General features: G+C 36.2%; 1 non-coding gene across 1 annotated transcript; it reads left to right on the top strand.

The window, feature by feature from the left end:
• Positions 1–20,225: 20,225 nt before the first annotated feature.
• On the top strand, positions 20,226–20,331 carry LOC141519733 (U6 spliceosomal RNA). The gene has a single exon (XR_012477384.1). It is a non-coding gene; the product is annotated as a U6 spliceosomal RNA (small nuclear RNA).
• The last annotated feature ends 2,539 nt before the right edge of the window (positions 20,332–22,870 follow it).

Below are 22,870 nucleotides of genomic sequence, written 5' to 3'. Positions count from 1 at the left end.
CAATGCATGCTATGGGAATGATGTAAAGACTAGCAAACTGCCTTCTGGGGGGGGGGGGGAGGAAACCAGATTGGGAGGAAAATTGTAAAACTCAAAATAGACCTATCTCCCTGATGAATATAGATGCTAAAATCTTAACTAAATGACTTCAACAAGTTATTACTAGGATAATACATTATGACCAAGTAGGATTTATCCCAGGAATGCAGGGTTGGTTCAATATTAGAAAAATTGTTAATATAATTAATTATATCAATAACAAATCTATCAGAATTCATATGATTATATCAGTAGATGCTGAAAAGCATTTGACAAAATACAGCACCCATTCCTGCTAAAAACATTAGAGAATGTAAGAATAAATGGATTGTTCCTTAGAATAATAAACAATATCTATTTGAAATCATCAAGAAACATCATATGCAATGCGGATAGGCTAGAGACATTCCCAGTAAGATGAAGGGTGAAACAAGGATGCCCATTATCACCACTGCTATTCAATATTGTATTAGAAATGTTAGCTTCAGCAATAAGAGAAGAAAAAGAAACTGAAGGTAGGGAAGGAAGATAAAACTCTCACTCTTCACAGATGACTTGATGGTATACCTAGAGAATCCCAAAAAATCATCTAAAAAACTACTAGAAATAATTTGCAACTTTAGCAAAGTCGAAGGATATAAAATAAACTCTCATAAATCCTCAATATTTCTGTATATGACTAGCAAGATGCAGCAAAAAGAGCTAGGAAGAGAAATTCCATTCAAAGTAACCTCAGACAACATAAAATACCTGGGAGTCTATTTGTCAAGGCAGACTCAGAAACTTTTTGAAAACAATTACAAAACACTTCTCACACAAATAAAAGCAGACTTAAATAACTGGGCAAATATCAACTCCTCATGGATAGACTGAGCAAATATAATAAAAATGACAATTCTACAAAAATTAAACTATTTGTTTAGTGCCCTACCAATCAAAATTCCAAAAAGAATTACTTCAATGAGTTAGAAAAAATTGTAAGTAAATTCATATGGAGAAATAAAAAGTCAAGAACCTCCATGGATTTAATGAAAAAAAGTACAGAAGAAGGTGGCTTAGCCTTACCAGATCTAAAGTTATATTATAAAGCATCAGTCATGACAACTATCTGGTATTGGATAAGAGTGGTGGACCAGTGGAATAGACTAGGTGCATTAACAGGAAATGATCATAATAATCTGCTATTTGATAACCCAAAGAGTCCAGCTATTAGAATAAAAATACTCTCTTTGATAAAAACTGTTGAGAAAATTGATAGTGTGAAAGATACTTGAATTAGACCAACACCTCACATGCTAAACCAAGATAAGGTCAAAATGGATACAGGATCTAGACATAAAAAAAGCAATATTATAAGCAAACTAGAAGATCAAGGACTAGTTTCCCTGTCAGGTCTATGGAAAGGGAAGCAGTTTATGACCAAGGAAGAGATGGAGAACATCATTAAAAACAAACTAGATAATTTTGATTACATTAAATTAAACAGCTTTTGCATAGATAAAACTACTGTAACCAAGATCAAAAGAAATATAATAAATTGGGAAACAATTTTTATGACTAGTGTTTCTGATAAGGACTCATCTCTAAATATACAGAGAACTGAGTCAATTTAAAAAAAAAAAAAGAAAAGCCATTCCCCTACAGACAAATGGTCAAAGGATATGCAAAGGCAATTTACAGATGAGGAAATCAAAGCAATCCATAATCATATGAAAATTTGTCCTAAATCACTAATTATTAGAGAAATTCAAATTAAAACATCTCTGAGGTTCCACCTCACACTTCTCAGACTAGCCAATATGACCAGAAAGGACAATGATAGATGTTGGAAGGGATGTGGGAAATCTGGGACTCTAATATGTGTTGGTGGAACTCATCCAACCTTACTGGAGAGCAATTTAGAATTATTCTCAAAGGGTAATAAAAATGTGCATACCCTTTGATTCAACAATACCAGCACTGGGGCTATACTCTGAAAAGATTATGAAGGGTAAAAACATCACCTGTACAAAAATGTTCATAGCAGTTCTGTTTGTGGTGGCAAAGAAATGGAAATTGAGGGAATGTCCATCAATTGGGGAATGGCTTAACAAACTGTAGTATATGTATGTGACAGAACACTATTGTTCTATTAGAATCCAAGAGGGATGGGAATTCAGGGAAACCTGGAAGGATTTGCATGAACTGATGCTGAGTGAGATGAGCAGAATCAGAAGAACATTATACACCTTAACAGCAACATGGGAGTGATGATCAACCTCAATGGACTTGCTCATACCAACAGGGTAACAATCAGGCACAATTTTGGGGTATCTGTGTCAGAGAATGCCATCTGTATCCTGAGAAAGAATTGTGGAATTTGAACAAAGACCAAGGACTATTACCTTTAATTTTAAAAAAAGTTGTCTTATGTAATTCTGCTGTATCTCATACTATATGTTTATTCCTTAAGGATATGATTTCTCTCTCATCACTTTCAACTTACATCAATACATACTATGGGAATGATCTTAAAGACTAGCAAACTGCCTTCTATGGGGGGAGGGGGGAGGGAAGCCAGATTGGGGGGAAAATTGTAAAACTCAAAATAAATAAAACCTTTCTAAAATTAAAAAAATATCTATTTAAAACCCACATCTGGCACTATATGTAGGACAAATAAACCAGAGTCCTTTCTAATAAGAAAATGATGACCATTATCAATTCTTCTATTGATACCATGCTAGAAATACTAGTTATAGTAATAAGACAAGAAAAAAATAAATTAAGGGGACAAGCATTAGCAAATTTTTTTTGGTGATCAGTATTTTATTTTTTCTAATTACATGTAACTATTCAACATTCATTTTTTTAAGATTTTGAGTTTCAAATTTTCTCTCCTTCCCTTCCATCTCTTCTCCCCAAGATAGTAAGTAATATGATATAGGTTATACTTATGAAATCATGTAAACATATTTCCACATTAGTCATGTGAAAGAAGAAACAAAACAAAAGGGAAAAAAACCACATACACACACACACACACAAAATAGTGAAAATAAATGCATCAATCTGCATTCTGATTCCATATCCTTTCTCTCGATGTGGATAGCATTTTTTCCATCTTGAACCTTTTAGAATTGTCTTAGATCATTGTTTTGTTGAGAACTAAGTCAATTATAGTTGATCATTGCACAGTTTTGCTCTTAATGTGTACAATGTTCTCCTGATTCTGCTCACTTCACTCAGCATCAGCTAATGCAAATCTTTCTGAATTTTTCTGAAATCCACCTGATCATCATTTCTAATGGCACAATTACATTCACATACTACAACTTGTTCAGAATTCCCCAATTGAAGGATATTCCTTCAGTTTCCAATGCTTTACCACAACAAATGGAAGTGTTTTAAATGTTTTTGTATATGTAAATTGCTTTTCCCTTTTTTTATGATCTCTTTGGGATAGACCTAATAGTGGTATTGTTAGATCAAAGTTTATACACGATTTTATTGACCATTGGGTATACTTCCAATTTTCTCTTCAAAATAGCCATTTCAATTCACAATTCCACCAACAATAGCAGTATTCCAATTTTCTCTCATCTTCTCTAACATTTCACATTTTTCTTTTCTTTCATATTAGCCAATCTGATAACTAGGATATGAACAGACAGTTTTCAGTTTTTAAAAAACAGCTATCTGTAGTCATATGAAAAAAGCTCTAAATCATTATTGATTTTAAAAAGGAAATTAAAGCAATTCTCAGGTACCACCTCACACATAGCAGATTGATTAAAATGACAAAAAAGGAAAATGATCAATTTTTGAGGTAATTTAGGGAAATTGGAAAACTAATTCATTGTTGATGGAATATATAATGGAGGACAGTAGCAGACTTACATCATAGGTTTCTTGTGAATATCAAATTAAATAAAACTTCAAAATACTTTTAAAACCACAGAATGCTTCATCAATGTTAGGAAGCATCATATTTTATGAACCATAAACATATTTATTTTTAAGATTTACAAAATGTTTTCCTCAAATTACAAAAGATAAAATATGCACTGTTTTCACTCCCATTTTATAGAAAACTAATAATCTTGGATGATTTGCCAAGATCAAAAAATAAGAAATAGTTTAACTTGGTCTCAAACTCTCTTTTGATTCAGATTTCAGTGTTCTTTCTATTCCTTCATGCTGCCCTTTGGGAACCTGCATTTTCTGCTGTCATTTCTTAGAGTCACTCCAGTCATTGTACAGCTCATATAGTATTTCAATTTGGCTCAATTATAGTTTAACATATAACAGGAAATACCCTCCCAAAATGCAAACAAAAAAGACCATTGAATGATCTTTCCCCAAAGTAAGAGACCACATCCAAGGCTTTGTCCTGGAAAATATAGAGTGTAGATTTTCCAAGAGGTTACCCTGGAACTGGAATAAGAAACTAGTGACTTTACCCTTTCCAGATTGAAGAAGGGTATATAAGTGCAATATTTTCTAGGAATCTGAACCAAATGAAATTGGGAGTAAGGTTAGGGAAGGGGAAGAAGTTTCTAAATTTTCAATACTACATGATCTATCCAAAGTTACTCCTTCTGAATTTCATGACATGTTGGAAAAATCAACCAACTATTGCTATCTTAGAGCACATGTTCTCAACTTTTTTTTTCCAAGTTGGTAAAAATTGACTTCCATGAGATCACAAATCATCAGAGGACACTTTGGTCTTTAGTCTTAGAGAAGCAATAAGTATAATAAGTATATATTGCTGGACTTGTAGTGGGGAAGACTCAGATGACCCCATTGGACAGGTCACTTAATCTAAAGCAATTAAGCCCCATATTCTTTATCTGTCAAATAAAAGTTTTGATTACATATGGATAACTCTAAGCCTTTTCCAGGGCTTATATATAATTCAACCTCTTGCTATGAAGAAATTGAACTTGCCTTTTTTTAACCCACTTTATTCTTTTTTCCACCCCTATCTAGATTTGTAAAGCATCCTTAACTTGAGTAACAATCAGCTGCAATAGTTTTTAGGATTTAAAAGACTTTCCTAAGAAGGTGAGGTCAACCAGCGATTCTAAAGGCAAAGGATCCTTATTTGATCTATTTTCTCTCACTAGAAGGGAAGGCTTAAGACTTAGGATTTAAAATTGGAAGCAACCTTAAAGTCCATCAATTCTAGCTTTCATATTTTACAGAAGGAAATTGAGACTGAGGAAGATTAAGGGTTAATAAGTGGCTAATGAAGGATTTGAACTAAGGACTCAAGATTGACACTGGATCAACTGCTCTATCTCAGTATTAGAAATGGAAATAGGCAAGAGGCAGAGACAACAAGGCAATCACCAAAGTAGTTGTGATGTTCTTTGGCCCAACTAGAAGAGGAAGTAGGTTCAATGATTTACCTACAGAGAGACTACTCCTCTGCTTGGGCAAACCCGGCTTCAACTCTCTGACCATTCCTTCCGATTGGAGAGACCACCAACAAATCTATTATCAAGTATTTATTGAGCATCTTCTATGTAATAGGTCTTGGGGACAGACTTACAAAAATGCCTTCTCCTGAATCATGTATCAACTCTCTTCCCTGGATCCAAGAGAGAGGATGTCCCCAAGAATGGGGCAGAAGGTCAATGTATTATAGAACTCACCCACCCAGAGCTGAGACAAGACAGTTCAGCATATGGATTCTCTCTCTTTTTTTTTTAAGTTTTTGCAAGGCAATGGGGGTTAAGTGATTTGCCCAAGGTCATACACAAGTGTCTGAGGTCAGATCTGAATTCAGGTCCTCCTAACTCCACGGCCAGTACTCTATCCACTGTGCTATCTAGCTGCCCCCAGGATAAAGGGTTTTAAAGGGAGATGAGATCTTACTCAGGTGCTTTCTATTGATGTCCCACCTCTAACTTCTCAGACCAAGAGCCTCCAATTAGCAAACCTACATGGGGCATAGGATTCTAGTTGAGAAGTTATGGGCACAGAAGATTCTAGAAAAGGAGTGAAGTACCAGACAGGAGGAAGGGTATAGCTAGAGTAAAATATTTATTCCTGTAGCAAAAAAGATGAAGGCCAGAAAACAAGAGGGACTTTCTGAACCTGTCCCATGGGTTTGACACCATCTTTTTTGTGGTTAGAAACACCTTGATGATAATTACTCACTTCCTCACCATGTACTGGGGTCCAAAAAAACACTATAAAAACCCACCAGATATTTATCAGTTTTAGCATACCCAATTGTACCAGACTTTCCAGAGAACTTATTTCCATCTTTCCTGATTAAACCTTTTTATTGCATTTCCCCTCAGTAAAGCCTTCTTGCTTCACATTCTGTCTTACAACCTTGTGCTTCCTTGTATTTATCCTGGCATCCTGAACCTCATTCAAAATGCATTGAGACAAGCTCCCATGATGATCTAGATTGGTCATCTGTTGCTAAAAATATTTTAAGCCCCAAAGCTTTCGTCTTATCTATGATTGAAGGAGCCCCCAAGACTAAAAATACCAGGTACAGCCCTATACACAACCTGTTAAATGTATATTCACCTTTCCATGGTTTAACATCCAAAGTTCTATGGGCACATAAAGGGTATGAGTTTTCAGATCATACCTCCAGGTTACTAGGTTACCTGAACTCTTCTGCTCCCCACTATGGAAATCTGTCATAACTCATATGTCATATCTCTACTCAAAATATATCCTTCTTTATATAGTATGTTTTCTATTTGCACTAGTTTTTAGAACTCACCCTATAAATTGGTTCTAGAAATCAACTACTTTCTGGAGAGTCTTCAATAATCTGTGAAGATTCCCAATGGTTTGTAATTAATAATTCATGTCACATCATTTTGAAAGCATAATTTGAATCATTTTTGCCTTGCATACATTATGTCACATTTGCCCACACTGAAATACATTTGTCATCTTTTTGGTCATTTACACAGCAAAATGAGAGTGAAATGAAGAAATTGGATTGGGTAATATATATGAGGTCATTTCTAGTTCTAAAAGTTCTGTTGGGAAATAAATGAGATAAACAATATGGGATCAAATCATGGATGACCTTGAATGGCCACAAAAGATTTCAAACTTTCTCTTCTGCCAATGATCTTCAAAGAAGTAGCATAGCAGAAGGACTCTGGAGGATTTGGGCATGTGAGAGGATGGGTGAATGGAAGAGTATGAACTGCCTCCAAGAGATGTGATCAACCAGTCAGAGAAAAGGAAGATGGGTCACATCTTCCACCCCATATACTAACACTCTACTCCCTTCCTTTGATGTAAAAACTCTAGATCTCTATTGGTCCAGCAGGTTATTGAGATAGTAACCTAAAGGATCTCACAGGGATACAGGTGGCATTTGGAAAATTCCAGCCCCCAACCACCACTGCCTGGTACTTCCTTCCTTCCTGACAATTTGGGGGAAATGTATTCATGATATGCTTTTTAATTAAATCTGCAACATTAACATTTCCTCCATCACTTTCTTAAATCTATGCAATCAACAAAACAAACAAAAAAATGAGACATAGTTCCTGATGTGTAAATTTAACATGTCTCTCTGATCAGCTGGCAGCAGCACATCTCTGATTTTACCTCTATATCTCTTGCATCTGTTTCCATTTCTCTACTTAGATAGCCTCATATTGAGATCCCCATCACCTCTCACCTGGACTAGTGAAAGAGTCTTCAATTGGTCTTATCACAAGTCTTTTTTCACAATCCATTCTCCACACAGCAGTCAAAGTGAGTTTTCTACAGTGCAGATCTGACCATCTTACCACCATCCCTCCCTCAAAAAACTTCAATGGTCCCCTATTGATTATAAGGTCAACCATTATTTCATTTATAAATTTTACCTCACACACTTACTAGCTGTGTGACATTGGGCAAGTCACTTAACCCTAATTGCCTCCTGAAAAAAAAAAAAGGAGTATATTATTTCAGTTTTATCTCATACTTTGCTAATTTCCATTTTGTGTAAGCTTTTATAATGCACACAATAATATCATTTTGCATGCATATAATTCATAAATAAGTAAAAATACACATATTGGAGTATACACTCAAGATGTGTTACCTTCAAGGAAAAATGTCTGGAAATGACTGCTTTCAACAAAGAAAGTCCAGTCAAGGTTATTACAATTATACATGTAAGATGAGCAGATTATGCAGTTCATCACATAAAAAAATGTACCAACTAAAACTTCATAAACTGAAATTATAAAAATCACACAGAAACAATGTACTGAGAGCTAATAAATCTAGATCCTACATGCTATTAATTTATGTTGATCTTGGCAGGAATTTCTCAGTCTGAGTTTCTTGAGAACTCAAGAAGAGTTTCACCCATAGGAAAGTTCACAAGACTGGAGAAAAATTAAAGTGAATAGTCAAGGAAGATTGTTTGATGCTAAGAGCTTTAGGTTCCTTGGGAACAACAGACCTGTCTAATAGATTTTTCAGGCTTTTTAGAGTATATGGCCTACAGACCAATGGGATATAGTCTTGTGGTCTAGTCTAATAAGGAAGTCGATCAGTAAAGTTCCAAGTTCAGTGTTAAGGTCAATATTGGCAGAAGCCAGGATAGTTAGAGTGGCCTGTGCAACTGAGCTTTATCTATTTAACCCAAAGAGGATGGAAGTTGTTAAAACAGGTTTTGTTTTTTTCAGTTCTATAGCAGAATTCAGTCAGGTTTAGGTTTAAATGAGTCAAATATTATATTCCTCTATGGTGATCCCAAATAAGGAATTCACTGTTCCTCTTTGGATTTGATTCTTTATCTGTAGATTATATCACATTTAAAAGTTGTGGGGGGGTTTTGCATAAACTAATCCAATGTAACTAATATTGGAAGGAAAAAAGTTAACTGGGGGAAAACACTTTGAAACAAATTTCTCTTTACATAAGAACTGATTAAAATTTATAAGATTAAATGCCATTTTTCAAGTGATCTAGATTACTAGCAATTAGAGAAATAAAAATTAAAGCATCTCTGAGGCTCTATCATCAATCTATCAGATTGGCAAAATTGACAAAAGGAGAAATAATAATGTGTTGGAGGGATCATGAGATTGAGGTGCATTGATAGTTCTAGAATTTATTCTAGAAACCATTCTAGAAAGGGATTAAAAGTTACTTAACACTAGAAATGTCCCTTTGATCCAGGGACATTATTACTAGGACTATACCCCAAAGAGATCAAAAACAAAGGAAAAAAACCACATATACAAAAATATTTAAGCAACTCTTTTTTGTGATGATAAAGAACAGTTGTCCATTAACTGGAAAATGGCTGAATATGTTATGATATATGAATATAACGGAATACTGCTATTGTGCTATAAAAAATAAGAACATGGAAAGGTCTTGGGAAAACTTGCATCAACTACTGCAGAGTGAAATAAGCAGAAGTTTCTGTTTCCACATCAATGATTTAAGAATTCTGATCAACCAAATGACCAACCATGATTCCAATAAATACAATTCCTAATAAAATACAGTGCTGCCCTCCTAATAATAGGGATATCATCATGGACTTGTTCATTAGGGCAAGATAATATACATTTTTGGATATGGCCAATATGGGAATTTATTTTGCTTGATTGTATAGCAATGAATATGTGCAATTCATGTAACACTTAGATGAATTTTTTAGAAGTTTAGAAGGTTTTTTCCAAAAAGTAGGTGGAGGGAGGGAGAAGGAGAAAAAAGTTTGACAACTGAAAAAATATAAAACTTGATTTAAAAAAATGTTTTCATTGGCTCCTCTGAGTTTTAATGACTTTACTTGCCAATCTTCTGGATTCATAGACCCAGAATTTTCATTTTACCAGTATGGAGACCATTTAGAACATGACTTGTGCTTACTCTTTATTAAAGGCTCCCTGTGGACTCCTATCTCTTATGGCAGTACCACTCCTCAGATCCTCATATAATGATCCTTTTTTTGGTCCTTGTCAGAATTTTGTTTAAAAACATATCTACTTTTCCCTCTCTACTCACTAGTACTGCCTGCTGAAAAATGTTTACTAGATCTCTAGATCGAAATTCCAATTGATGTCCCATGTGGCATTCACTAGATCCCTTAGGATCACAGCTCTACATACTGCTCCTTAAAAGAGAACAAAATTCTGAATAATGCCAAATTTCATTTCCTTTGTGCTTTAGTGTTTCCAAAGTATTTTCCTCACCACAACTTGACAAAGTACACAATGTAAAACTGTATTACAGTCCCATTTTCATTTGAGGATACTGTGTCTTAGAGAGATTCATCTACAATCACTGTGACATTTGAAAAAGTTAGAGTGATATAGTTTCTGGGTAGTTATTTTATTGATAATGCTAGTATTTTAGTAATAAAAGATATTATTAATAAAAAGAGGTCAGTGGCATTCTTTTTTCTAAAGAAAGATTCTATTTATTTTGAATTTTAAGTGACACTCTTAAATGCCAAAGCCCCTAATGGAGGTTGGTTCACAGTTTATATGACCTTGGAAGAGCAGATATTCCTGAGAGTGACAATCAATTCTGATTGGATAATAATTAAAGAGATAATGAATATTATAATTAGAAGTAGGTTATGCTCCATTGAGGGTCTTGGGGGTATGACATGGTCAAAGAGACTTATCAACTTCCATTTCATCTGTCTGACAAAAGAAAAAAATACATATTTTTCCAGACCTGTCTTTGTAAACTCAATGAATAGGAATCCACCTAGTCCAATAAATTTAGAATTTTTTTAACTGTCTTTGATTAGATCTTAGCCTGGATTAGTCTTTGCCCAAGATTTCCCACAATCTCTGGATGAGGAAGTAGAAAAGGGGGGAAAACTTTGGTCCTAATTCCATAAAAGGTTATTAAATATAAGAGAAATAAACATTTCTCTCAGTCACAAGGTTCACAAGGGATTAATCCAGTGGTAGAATTCAAATAAATTACCAACCAGTTCTCTGTCTAGTGACCTTTTATGTATACAAAAAGATATACCAAAAGGTAGTTTAAAATTTCATGCATTTAATTCTCCAATAACAACAATAAAAGAGGTACACAAAACTTGATTGTGTTATATTACTCATAGTAAGCAAATGTATCCTTTTGGAACAAAAGTAGCCACATGTTGGAATGTATGCAGAACCAAAACTCATTCTACCTATTCTAACTTTTTTCTACTACTTACATGACTTTCAAAATGGACAATAAGATTACCCTTGAAATTTATATTTCTACTGGTTCATTTTGTCCCAATTTTCTATTGGTTCCACCATTCAGGGAAAGCCAACGCACTCATAATATCTCAGGGGAATTTGGGGCATTATATACAAAGTAAAAACAAATGACACTTTGTCACCCCCTGGTTGTTTGGAACTTTTTTCCTTTATGTTATATGTTTGTTTATTGAAGTAAACAAAATGAGGGAATTAAAACGTAGTATTTCAACAAAAGTATGAGTTTTAAAAAATGAATAAATTAATATTACAAGCATAGTTCTATCAATTTTTTTCACCTGTGGATGGAATGAACATTACTATGGGTGCTTCAAAAATGAATGTTAAAAATAGAGTAAGGAATGTAAATTTGTGATTTCTACTTTGGGTGCCCAAGCACCCACCTTAGAGTGAACCCTAATTACAAGTGCCATTTTGCCTAACTCAGTATAAAATTGGATATCAAACTGACTGAATTCTACTACTAGAATCAATTTGTTCAGAGTCACACGGCTAATTCATGACTGAGGCAAGATTTGAACCCAGGACTTCTAGCTTCTTGTCTTAGCATTATCCATTGTCCCAACCAAGCTTATCAAACCATTTTGATATAATTTTTATTGTACAGTTGTACAGTGATATTTTGAATCCCAATCAAGTATTGAACCATACTGTCAGAGAGTAATACTGAAAATAGCCTGCATCATCTTGATATATATATATATATCAATAAAGCTAATGTTCTGCCTTCATGAGGGCAGAACTACTATTGATATTACTGTTAATGGCAATGAATAAGGATTACTTATGGGGGTGACTAGGTAGTGCAGTGGATAGAGCATCAGCCCTGGAGTCAGGAGTACCTGAGTTCAAATCCGACCTCAGACACTTAATAATTACCTAGATGTGTGGCCCTGGGCAAGCTACTTAACCCCATTTGCCTTGCAAAAATAAAAAAAAAGGATTACTTATAGAAAATAAATTTAAGTGTTAAGTGCACAAATTTGAAATGAATCCCATTCATATTTTAAATCATTGTATTGATTAGCTTCATATGTTCTGGAATAAAATAAAATACACAATTAAAAAACAATTTTCTGAGAATGGGAAGGGAATAAGCACTTCCTATTCGTCCAGCAATGTGTTAAGCACTTTAAAAATATTATCCCATTTCATTGACCTGCCAAAGGGGTTCATGACTCAAGAAAGGTTAAGAATCCCTGCTTTGGTTCAATCTTACGTTTCTTTAAGGCTCTTGGACTAGTAAGTACATTCATGTCTAAAATAAAGGGGCTTACCTTACTCCAGGCTGTGAATCTCTCACATTACTGTAACCTCAAAGTGAAACATAACCCTAGGATTAGAGGAGATTAACTAAATTTTAAAAATATGTGTGGTTCTGTGTGGGGATAGAGTATGTGCTTCAGAGGTGATTATTTCTTCTTTTTCTAAACAGAGTGAAAGGCCAAACAGTATTAAAACGGATGAAAAAGTTTTGTGAAAGCCAAAGTCTCTCCCTTTCCTGCCTTCCCAGCAATGGCCTTGCTTTGATTGGACTGAATAAACAAGGACAGGTTCTTGAGGAAAAGTTATAAGTCCCCCAACTGGTTCCCCAGGCTTAGTCTTGGCTGGGCTGAGAGCCCCAAAGAAAAATCACTCCAGCTGAATCTGGATGTAGTTGGCCCTAAAGGCCAGGGTTGGCCCAAGAACATAAAAAGGCACTTGTCAATGCCCTAGGAAGAAGAAATTGTCTTCTCCTTATTCACTCAGATCAATTAAATTCAACTGGATTCAGTTCAACTAATTGCTATATATGAGGTACTGTGATAGGCAATGGAGTAAATCCCTACCTTCAGGGAATTTACACATACAAATAATTTCAAACTATATGCAATATGACTTCCAAAGAGTACAGATTTGATATGAAAAAGTTTGTTATCACAAGACAAACTGGAAGGGCAGGAAGGAATAGGAGAGAGATATTGATAGACAGGATTTGTCTGACATGAAAGGATATAGGGAATGGGGAATGATAATCAAAATGTAATCTTTGCTTATATTAAAGGGTGTTGATAATATATTACCTTTCTTAGGAGAAAAAGGAATGTTGATTTGATTTTCATTACCAGAGAAAGAGGTGGGAGTAGGGATGTGCTGGTTAATATATAGCAACTGACTATTCTGAAGGGGTGGGAAGAGTAATCACAATATTCTTTTAAGTTTAATCTTCATTATTACCAGATCCAGTCATTTCCCTACCCCTCCAACTTTCTTCTCCTGTCTGATGGTCAAGACAGGAATTGATCACGTTCAGGGAGCAGTCAAGTTATAATGAGGTGAGGAGTTTTAAGTGTTTAAGGAGTGTTTCAGGTACCTACCCTAAACCAGGTCAGTAGTGTGCTCCATTTACTGAGCTCCAATGTTAAGTATAGAAAATTTACTCAGTGGAGCCCCAAAGTAGACAGTCTGCCCTGTTCAGCAGACCAAGGGTCAATGTACAACATTAAGAAGACTTTATTGGGATAATGTTTCATGGAAAAATGCAAAAACTAAAATACTTATTCTTGCTGGAAGAATTATGTAAAGAATACAGCAGCTTCCCAATCTGATAAATGAAGAAGTAGCAAGAACACTCAAAAACTCCTGATTGATAAGTTGAGCTCCCCTGTGAGAATAAGACCAATACTAACAAACCAACACCTCTGTCCTACCATATGGAATCTAAATATCAACTGGCCTCCTACTTCCCAGAAGTCCACTATCATGAACCCGTACCAATCTCGGCCTAGCTCTTTTCTTCCTGGTTTCCTGTTAGACACAGAAAAAAATCTACACTGATCTGAGGGGAGGGGGCATCCCATCATCTCAGAAACTCCAGTAGAGCACCCAATTCTACCTCCAATGGATGTGATGGGACTATTTCTATCATTCTTCCTGATTTCCTTTTATTTTGAAGTATTAATAAAGTTAGTCTGCTTTACTGTCTTGTTATGGGTTCCATGTTTCCTTGTACTGGACATTTGGTATTTCAAATTTCTCTGAGTCTGTTTTAAGGTCCATGGAAATTAAAACTCTCCACTTTTTTCTATCCAAGAAATGGAAAACAAAGTGGGTTCTCAAAAATAGGGAGATAATTGGACAACTTGAACAAAAAATAATGAAGCATTATTGAACTGAAAGAAACAATGAATATAGGAAGGACAGAAAGATTTATCATATTGTTTTTGCTTTTCTTTCTATTCCTTATGGTCAGAAACATGTCTGGCACATAAGAACTTTGACTAACTGACATACTGAGCTGATGCAGAGTAAAGAAAGTTAGAATCAAGATAATGGTAAACTCCAGGACACGGTGCTTTGGAATTCGGAAAAGGAATGTTAATTTCTTTCAGGAAAAACTAGTAAATGAAACAATACTAAAAAGACATCAGAATTCAAATGAAATGAACAACTTTGGCTCCAGAGGAAGGATGATGAAAAGCATTTTCCTCTTCTTGATAGAGAAATAGTGGGCTGTAGGTATAGAGTATTGAACATGATCATTATGATAGCCATTTTTTTCTCAAATTTTTCTTTATTACAAGTTGGAGTACTAAGGGAGTGGAGGAGTAGTTAATTGAGAAGAAACAGAGCTGCAAAAAGTAAAGGTCATCAATAAAACTTTTTTTTTGCTCTGTCTGCATAATTGGGTCTCCTAATCATCTGGGCTTCTAGAATATTTCACCCACTAATAGTTCAACAAGCCTGGACATCAAATAAAGTGAGCAACCAAACTGAAAAGAAATTTATTAGTGCATTAATCGGAAGTAGCTTCCACTCCCTAGCACATGATTCTTGGTTTATATAGCCTTTAGTCAATCCACCTGTCAATCAACACAATTAATCAGAAACTTTGATGGAGAAAAATAATGCAGATAGTTCATATAAAGAATTTGGTCCAAAAATCTCCTAGCTCACACTTTGGTGGTAACATCGGTGGGGATCATACTTGTGTAATCAGTCTAAGTAGAATGGAGGTATTGATTCAAATAATACATTAATCGGTAACAAGGTTGTTTTTCCTCCATACTCTCAAAGGCCATGATATGACCCTTTCTTAATTATGCTCCAATTTTCTGGTATTGTTAAGATAGCCATTTACTTATAACTATTGTTCATGGACCTTATTAATTCTTGGCTTTCAGTTCAATGACTAGAAATTCAAATCAAAGGCAAATTCAATGAAATAAAATTACTAGCAACACCAATTAAGCAAATGATGTATTAAGCCCTCTCAGTATTCATTCTTAAAAGGCTGCTATCCCTCTTCCCTACATTTATACCCAAGAGGGTGTAAGTCTCACTCCCAGTTAATCACTAGTCCACCCAACTCAAAGGGAATAAAAAATTAGTCATTGATAGCAGATGTAAACTTCAAATAGCTCCATTTTCTATTCTAATTTACTCCTTCCTCAGCTTGGTGCCTGGCTCCTTCCCCAGACTCCTGTTGCCCCAATCTCTGGCTAAACTTCTTCTTAACTCCAGTGAGGGTACTCCTGGATAAGTCTGCCCTTGCTCTCCTTACTTCCATTTCTTTGCTTTAATTTAGTCTATTTAGGTAGTCACTCTCCTACATCTGGCCCTCCCTTGAGATTTCTGTTAATTTTCTTTAAATGGATATGCAATACAGTTCTGAGAAATTAACATAGCACCTATCTCCTGGGTCTGCCATATCATTGTACCATCTCATAGAATTATGGAGTTTAAAAGATGGAAGTAATGTCAAAACTTGACTAATTCAAATTATAACTAAATAGGAATTATCTCTTCAATATTCTCAACAAGTTTTCAAGTCTGGGCTTAGGTCTTCCTCAAAGGCAATACATTCCAATTTTGGATAGCTCTAATTGCTATGAATGATGTTTGTCCTTCATTCTCAAAGAAGACCATTACATCAGGAAGGTGATACCATAAGAAGCACATGAATTAGATTTGAATAAGGGGTGCTGTGCTGTACTAAGTCACCAGCCTCACTTTCTCCCTCCAGAGTCATCTGAGTCTAGTCTAGATGGTTGGTTGGTTCTTGTCCTTTGTTAACGAAGATCAAAATGACATCACTATGTTTGAGACAAATTACAGTGTGTTCATCTGTGACTGATCAGACCAATATGAGCTCAGAATGCTCTACCTCAGGTTGGGCACAAGTAGTTCATGTGAACATCTAGGGTGAATACTCTAAACTTACTTACGTCCTGTTTCCTTTGAGCTGCTTCAATTCTGCCTTCCTCATAGAGAGCAGCACCCTCACTGATGAGGGCACACCATGTTTGGCAGTCCTGTGCCAGTGTCTGCCATGGTGGACAATCAATTCTAAAATTCTTAAGAGAGACCTGAGGGTGGGGGATTCATTGCTCATCCAAAAACTGAATGAAATTTTCCAGGTTATATGACATGAAGAGGTTATCCCCTAAGAATTCAAGGATGGCTCCATCCTATAAAGGCAAAGAGAATAGATTGTCCTGTGACAATCATAAGGTTATTTCTCTTTTAGTCATTGCTGGTAAGATTCTTGCCAGAGTCCTCAATAGATTGATCCTTCACCTGGAAGATGATTGCCTCCCTCAGAGCCAGTGTGGTTTCAGAAAGGGTCGAGGAACAATCGATATAGTATTTTCTGTCCAACAACTCCAGGAAAAATGCAGGAACAGAACAGAGGTCTATATACAACATCTGTAGATCTGACCAAGGCCTTTGATACCATCAGTAGTGAGGGTTTAAGGAAAATTATGTCAACATTTGGTTGCCCAGAGAAGTTCATCAGTACTATAAATCAGTTCATGATGGCATGCATGCCCAGGTTCTGAATAGTGGACAATGGCCTTGAGGTTTCCCACTCACTAATAGAGTGAAACATTGGAGTGAAACTTGCTCCCATACCTTTTAGCATGATGTTTTCATTCAGGTTATCAAAGGCTTTCACTGAGGATGAATGTGGCCTCAAAGTCAGTATCCAAATAGGGCAACAGGAGATGGTCCAGGATGAGAGGCAATCAGGGTTAAGTGACTTGTCCAAGGTCACACAGCTAGCAAGTAAGTGTCCAGTGTCTGAGGTTGAATTTGAACTTCTGTCCTCCTGACTCCAAGACCAGTGTTCTAACTACTGTGCCATCTAGCTAACAAGTTTTTCCTTGTATAGGGTTTTTCCCTTTCCTTTTCTTTTTTTCAAAGAGAAGGAGTAAGGGGAGAAAAAGGTTTGTTTTTTATTGAAAGTCAAATAAAAATATATTTTTAAAAATGTATCTCCTTACATCTAGCAAATTTGTGTTAAATGTAAAGAAAAAGAAAGGTCATAATAACTGGAGCTGTCTAAAAAGTGGAATGAGCCGCCTTGGGAAATATTGAAGGTTTTCAGGTTGAATGACTATTTGACAGATATGCTGGAGGGAGTTAAAAAAATTAATAATATTTTTCCCAATTACATGCAAAGACAATTTTTGAATTCAATCATGTAAAACATTTCCATGTTAGTTATGTTATAAAAGAAGAAACAGACCAAAAGGAAAAAACCCATGAAAAAATTTAAGTAAAAACAGTGTGGTTTGATATGCATTCAGATTCAATCAGTCCTTTCTCTGGAGGAGGAAAGTATACTTCATCAGGAGTCCTTTAGAATTATCTTAGTCACTATATTGTTGAGAATAGCTAAGGCATTCATAGTTGATCATCACTTACTTCATTCTGCATCAGTACATGTTTTTCCAGGTTTTTCAGAAATATACCTGCTCATCATTTCTTATATGCTGGAGAAATTTTTTGCTGGGGATATGGATTGGATTTGGACTTTATGACCACTGATATTGCCTACAACAATGAAATTGTGTGAAAATCTGTATCTCTGGAACTTCCATCTATTGTTTCTGGTTCTGTCTTTAGGAGAAATAGAGAATGAGTCTAATCCCTTGTCCTTATGATAACCTTTCAAACAATTGTTTAGAGTCAGGCAACCTTCTTACTCCCTCCTCCGGTTTTGGTCAGCCTCTGGACACATTCCAATGATTCAGTGTCCTCAAAGATGATGTACTCATAACTTATAAACCCTAGATGAGTAACCTCCCCACCTCACCTACCCATAGAGATATTTCTAATGTTGTTGTTCAGTTGTTTTTCGGTCATGTCTAACTCTTATTTCCATTTGGGGTTTTCTTGACAAAGATACTGGAGGGGTTTGCCATTTCCTTCTCTAGTTAATATTACAGATTAGGATACCAAGGCAAACAGGGTGAAGTGATTTGCCAGGATCACAGCTAATAAGTATCTGAGATCAGATTTAAACTCAGGAAGACTTATTTTACTTATTCCAGACCCGGTTTTCTATCCAACAGACTACATAGCTTTATACAGCGCTTTAATATTTCCAAGAAACTTTACAAATATTGTCTTATTTTACCCTCACAACAACCCTGGGAGGTGGATGCTATTATCCTCTATGCTATTTTTACAAAAGAGCAAATTGAAGAAGGCAGCAGTTAAGTGTGACTCAGGGTTTCACAATTAATGTGTCTGAAATTGGATTTGAACTCAAGTTGCCTGAATTCAGGACTAGTGCTCTATTAAATGTATCATAATGCTTTCAAGGCTATTTTTTTGTTAGAGAACAACTTGCCTTGATTGTACATGTATAAGTTATATCAAATTGCTTACAATGTCAGGGGGAGAGATGAGGGAGGGAAGGAGAGAATTTGGAACTCAACATTTTAAAAACTGAATGTTGAAATTATTTTTCAAGTAAATGTGAAAAAATAAAATATTTTTCAAAAGTAAAAAAAAAAAAAACAATACTATGCTTCTCCATTCTCCTGTCTTTTTTATCCCAGTCTGCATATTTAGAGATTTATAAAAAATAATGATGAGGTGTGAGTACTAAGGTTGATATGATCTTGCAGGATGATAGGTTTTTGGGGAACACAAAAGCATGCCAGTTAGGTGGGAAATGAAGAAAAAATGAAAGGGAAAAAGGAGAGTCCGAGAAGGGAAATGCCTTGTACAAGATCACACTTAGTGAGGATTCATTCATGCTCTTGGTTGCTATTAAGTTTCCACTCACAGACAGCCATACAGGGCTGTTGACTATTCGCTATTGATTAACAAGTGAAGTCTTGCCTATTTACTCCAGTCCTAGGTCATTGTTCCTTCCTCTGATGTTCTATAATGTTTTGGGTACCTGTTATTCTTTTTTCTATGCATTCTGCCGTGTGTGTGTGTGTGTGTGTGTGTGTGTGTGTGTGTGTATAATATACATACATATTTTTCTCATCTCCTTCCCTAGCCCCACCCAACCCTATAGAACCGGGCTTCTCTCCAAAATGGGAGTGGAGGTAGGAGTGGGAAGAAGGGTAGCCTCAGGAGCAGGAAGTGAGCCATTTGTCAATAGACCCAGTAGGAAGAACAAAAAGAAGCTTTGAGGAATAGGCTGAGAACTTCGAGAAAGAGGAGTTGGTGAGAGAGACTGACACAGACAGAGACTAACTGACTGACAGAAGAGAGACAGAGGAAAGAGGCAGAGATAGACAAGCAGACAGACATGATTAACAGGAAGATAAACATAAGTGAACCACAGAGCAGCATTTACTTTGTTCAGCTGCAACCTTCTGATTGTAGAAAGGGATCTTATCAAGCTGGGGGCACAGGGTTACCTCCCCCATTGCAGCTGTCCAGTTTGCTGAGAGGCATCTGCTAATGCTGGTAGCATCAACTGGTAGCACCATGAAAGTGCATGTGGAGTCAAATGATCTGAATCTGACCCCTAGTTATGCTTTTTTGCTACTTCTATGACTTTCTTGAGCCTCAGTTTCTTCATCTGTAAAATGAAGTAGAAAAACAAATGACCTCCAAGATTCCTTCCTGCCCCCGCAAAACTATAAATATATTTCTTTCTCTCTCTTTTGATATTGCAATCATCCCAGACTTCCGTAATAACTGGCTTGTGGGTCTGCCTGCCTCATGTCTCTCCCTGTGCTGCTTTGGCAACACATAAGCTCAAAATGAAGCAATATAGAGAAGATTAGCAAGGCCCTGTACAAAGGTTGACAAGCAAATTCATGTTATTTCCCACTCTAGTATATCCTCCACTCTGCTGAGAGGGATCTTCCTAAAGTGAAGATCTGACCTTGTCCCTCTCCTAATCAATGAACTTCTTGTAAAAGAAATATCACCTCTAGGATAAAACACAAAATCCTCTCTCTAGGATTCAAAGTTCTTCATCATTTGCTTCATCCCCTCCCAACTTTCCAATCTTCCTACGCATTGCACCTTCCCCTAACTTCCAATGTACACCTTCATCCAATGACACTGGTATTTTATTATGAACAGTAAGAGAGAAACAACCAGATTTTTATCTCCTAGACAGATTTTTCCCCTTCCTCATTTCTGCCTCCTGGCTTCCTTGGCTTTCTTCAAGTACCAGCTAAAAATCCCATTTTCTACAATATAGAAAGCCTTTCTCAATCCCTCTTGATTCTAGTGTCTTCCCTCCATTGACCATTTCACATATATCCTATATTTAGCTTGTTTGTACAAAGTTAGTTTAATGCTGTCTCCCTCAATTACCTGTCTTTGTATCACTAGAGTTCTTGACTCATAATATTTATTAATATTTACTGCCATTGAATAAATGAAATCACTGCTGGTCCTTCTCTGTCCCAGCTTCACATCCTATGACAAAGGATATCCCGGTATCCCCAAAGTCCCTTTCTCCTATGATCCCATGGGAATTTGTGTCACTCACTAGGGGAAGGCAGCCTGACCATGGCTCTGTGAATGTGGGAACCCACAGTTTAAAAAGAATAAGACATTCCAAGAAGTTGTTCTTGTAGAAGAAACTCATTCCAACTTCTCTAGGATGTATGGGATGTATTTATCCCTATCCAGAGAAAAAGTTGGAAAACTGGAAAGAGGCGATGGAAGTCATTAGAACAAAGGATTACTGTTAAATCCCATGCCTCCAGAACTTTTAATAAGCCAATTTATTTTTCCATAGTCATGCCTTGCTTGAATCCATGGTACCCTTGAGTTCATTTCCCTATAAAGCATGTGGCTAGAGTTTTGAATACCCATAGGATTCATCAAGGCAAATGAAGATGGAGCAGGGGAAGTGAGAGAGATTGATGGGGATCATAGATTTTGGAGGCAGATGAGGATCTAAGAAATCCTCTGGACTTATTCCCTCTTTTGACAGACAAGCATGAATAAACAAGCTATCTCTGAAGTAGAAATAGGGTAAAAGAAGCCAGGGAGAAAAACCAATAAAGGGGAGTTTAGGACACCTGGTAGAGTTTAATGACCTTGGCTTCAAAAAGCATTTAGGAGCTATAAATTTAGTAAGCAAAATGATATTTCCAAAGTAATAGCTCAGCCGAATCACACTGCTAAAAAAGATTCAGTGGCTTCAGGATTGTCTCAAAATTGAAAAAACAACACACCCCTTTAGTAATCTGTCCGCAAGCTCTCTCACAAGACTAAATTCACATTACTGTTCTGATCAAACCAGCCTTCTTACTGTTCCCTGGATGTGAAATTCCATTTTAATCTCATTGTTTTTGCAAAGGCAATAGAGGTTCATTTCTGAAATGCTTTCCCTACTTAATTTATAATCTTATTCCCCTCCTTATTTTGTAATCCTCAGTTTCTTTCAAGGCTTCTGCCAAGTGTCTTTCTGATCGCCTTTCCCCACTCCTACTTCCAGATTGTTAGTTCCCAGAAATTTTTAGTATATATTTATTTATTTATTTATGGACATATTTTTCCTCCAAATAAAATAGAAGATCTTTGAAGGCAGAAACAGTTTCATTTTGTTTTTTTGTCTTTGTATCTTCAGCAGTGCCAGTGCATCTGAAAGGCTTCTTCTTGTTGCAGTTGTCTGACTCTTCATGACCCCATTTTGGGGAAGTTTCTTGGCAAAGACACTGAAATGGTTTGCCAATTCCTTCTCCAGTTCTTTTTACAAATGACTGAGGCAAATAGAGTTAAGTGACTTGTCCAGTGTCACATTGGTGGTAAGAGTCTGAGGCTGGATTTGAACTCTCTTCCTCCTGACTGTAGGGCAAGTTCACTATCCATTGCACCACCTAGCTGCTCCTAAGCAAACTAAACTTTTAAAATATATTCAGCTTCATTTTTTTTTCCAGGAGAGTTAGCTGTTGAACATTCACCACATACATATCTGGGTTTCCAGTCTCCTGCCAATTCTCTGTCATTGAAATCCTTGACCCTTCAGGTCTTTTGGTGATCTTCTAGATTTCAGAATCTAGAAGAAAGTATAACTTAAATGTGAGTCAATCAGGAAAATGGCTAATGAAAATTCTAATATGATCTTAGTTGGTATTGAGAGGCACCATCCCCATAATGAGGGAGGTGATGGTTCCTCTACTCTTTGCCACTGATCAGGTCTCATCTGATGTGCTGCATTGGGCTGCAATTGCCAAATATACGAAGGACATTTATAAATTGAAGGATCAAGTAAAGTTCCCAGGATTGTGAGGGATAGTGAGACCATGGTGTTCAGGGTTTAGTGTGGAGAAGAAAAGACTGATGGAAAATGTGACAGACATGCTCACTCTCCAGACAGCTTCTGCCTAGTTACTTTGCCATATAGACCAGAA

The sequence above is a fragment of the Macrotis lagotis genome, chromosome 3, assembly GCF_037893015.1.
Source record: "Macrotis lagotis isolate mMagLag1 chromosome 3, bilby.v1.9.chrom.fasta, whole genome shotgun sequence".
Taxonomy (NCBI): Eukaryota; Metazoa; Chordata; class Mammalia; order Peramelemorphia; family Peramelidae; genus Macrotis; species Macrotis lagotis.
This window is presented reverse-complemented; position numbering and strand designations above follow the sequence as displayed.